Raw genomic sequence first — 2,858 nt, forward strand, 5'->3', positions numbered from 1 at the left:
ATTTTGATAACTTAGGCGAGCACAGGGCTGCAGCTAAGCCTCCGAGTGGAAGGCTGGCTTACCACTCGGTAGGATTTTGATAACTTAGGCGAAACGGATTCACAGCTAAGCCTCCGAGTGAGAGGGTTGCTCTTCACTTGGTAGGATTTTTATAACTTAGGCGAGTGCTTGGACTGCAGCTAAGCCTCCGAGTGAGAGGGTTGCTCTTCACTCGGTAGGATTTTGATAACTTAGGCGAGCACAGGGCTGCAGCTAAGCCTCCGAGTGGAAGGCTGGCTTACCACTCGGTAGGATTTTGATAACTTAGGCGAAACGGATTCGCAGCTAAGCCTCCGAGTGGGAGTCTGGCTCACCACTCGGTAGGATTTTTACAAACTTAGGCGAAACGGATTCGCAGCTAAGTCACCCACTGAGGGGAATTTTATTGGACAAAAATAAAAAGTGACAGATATTATGGAGGAACTATGACACTATTATTTTGAGGTCCATGAACTACAGAAGTACTTTATTGCAACTCATCTGAGTGATAAAACTTAAGTGTAAAACGGGCGGAGTAGTTCCGCGTTCCAAGCTCGGGGCTCGTCGATATTATGCTCGACGTTGTAAAGACGGTACGCCCCGTTGTGGAGAACCTTGGTGACGATGAAGGGGCCTTCCCAAGAAGGAGCAAGCTTGTGTGGTTTGTGCTGATCCACTCGGAGAACTAAATCCCCTTCCTGGAAGGCTCGACCTCTCACATTTCTGGCGTGGAAACGACGCAAATCTTGTTGGTAGATGGTCGAGCGGATCAAAGCCATGTCCCTTTCTTCTTCTAAAAGGTCGACTGCGTCCTGCCGCGCCTGTTCAGCCTCTGCTTCGTTGTAAATTTCAACTCGAGGAGCATTGTGGAGAAGATCACTCGGCAAGACTGCTTCAGCTCCGTAGACCAAGAAGAATGGAGTTCTTCCGGTCGACTGATTAGGTGTGGTCCGCAGCCCCCAAAGTACCGAGGGAAGTTCGTCTACCCAGGCTCCAGCCGCGTGTTTGAGATCACGCATCAGTCGAGGTTTCAATCCCTTAAGAATCAGTCCATTAGCTCGCTCTGCTTGTCCATTCGACTGCGGATGAGCGACTGAAGCGTAATCGACCCGTGTGCCTTGGGAGTTGCAGAAATCTCTGAATTCCTCTGAGTCAAAGTTCGACCCATTATCCGTAATGATGCTGTGCGGAACTCCATATCTGAATATTAGTTCCCTGATGAAGCTAACAGCAGTACCGGTGTCAAGGCTCTTGATTGGTTTAGCCTCGATCCACTTGGTGAACTTGTCGACTGCCACCAGTACATGCGTGAAACCACTTCGTCCTGTTCTCAAAGGACCGACCATGTCCAGTCCCCATACCGCGAAAGGCCAGATAAGTGGGATGGTCTTAAGAGCTGACGCAGGCTTGTGCGACATATTCGAGTAGAACTGACATCCCTCGCACTTATCCACTATCTCTTTTGCCATTTCATTCGCCTTTGGCCAGTAAAATCCGGCTCGGTATGCTTTGGCCACGATGGTCCGAGAGGACGCATGATGACCACAGGTCCCCGAGTGAATATCATTGAGGATGAGTCGACCTTCTTCCGGTGTTATGCACTTCTGACCGACTCCAGTCGCGCTTTCTCTGTATAATTGTCCTTTGATTACGGTAAAGGCCTTAGATTGACGGACGATTTGTCGAGCCTCTTCCTCATCCTCCGGAAGCTCTTTTCTCAGGATATATGCGACATACGGAACTGTCCAGTCGGGAATGACCACCAAAACCTCCATGATCAAGTCGACCACCGCTGGGACTTCAACTTCAGTCGGATCTGTGGCACTCTTGGGCTGTGGAGTTTCTTCGGTGAAAGGATCTTCTTTGACTGGCGGAGTGTGTATATGCTCCAAGAACACACCACTCGGAATGGCTTCTCTCTTGGAACCTATCTTTGCTAGATCATCAGCTGCTTGATTTTTCAGTCGGGGTATATGATGGAGCTCCAACCCCTCGAACTTCTTTTCCAGCTTCCTCACTGCACTGCAGTATCTAGTCATGGCTGGGCTTCTCACGTCCCACTCTTTCATCACCTGATTGACCACTAAATCCGAGTCGCCATAGACCATCAGGCGACGGACGCCGAGTGAAATGGCCATGCGCAACCCATATAAGAGGGCCTCATATTCTGCCTCATTGTTGGAGGAATCAAAGTGAATCTGGAGCACATATCTGAGCTTATCTCCTCTGGAGGAAACCAGGACAACCCCAGCACCGGAACCATTCAACATCTTAGAGCCATCAAAAAACATGGTCCAATGCTCCGAGTGAACTTCAGTCGGCTGCTGCTGTTCAATCCACTCGGCAAGGAAATCTGCTATTGCCTGGGACTTAATGGCTTTCTTTGCCTCAAACTTGATATCAAGGGGAAGAAGTTCAATCGCCCATTTGGCCACTCGACCAGTTGCATCTTTGTTGTGCAAAATCTCTGATAGTGGAGCGTCGCTGACGACTGTGATGGAATGATCAGAGAAATAATGAGCAACCTTCTTTGTGGTCATGTATATTCCATACACAAGCTTCTGATAATGAGGATATTTCTGCTTGGATGGAGTCAAGACTTCAGACAAATAATACACTGGGCGCTGAACTTTGAGAGCTTTTCCTTCTTCTTCCCGCTCGACCGTTAGCACAGTACTGACGACTTGTCCTGTGGCTGCGATATAGAGCAACAGAGGCTCTTTGCTGATTGGAGCAGCAAGCACCGGCTGGGTGGAGAGCAGAGTTTTGAGCTCGGCAAACGCTGCGTCAGCTTCTGGAGTCCACTCGAACTTGTCTGTCTTCTTCATCAGTCGGTAAAG

Source organism: Triticum dicoccoides, chromosome 4B (genome assembly GCF_002162155.2).
Source record: "Triticum dicoccoides isolate Atlit2015 ecotype Zavitan chromosome 4B, WEW_v2.0, whole genome shotgun sequence".
In the NCBI taxonomy this organism is placed as follows: domain Eukaryota; kingdom Viridiplantae; phylum Streptophyta; class Magnoliopsida; order Poales; family Poaceae; genus Triticum; species Triticum dicoccoides.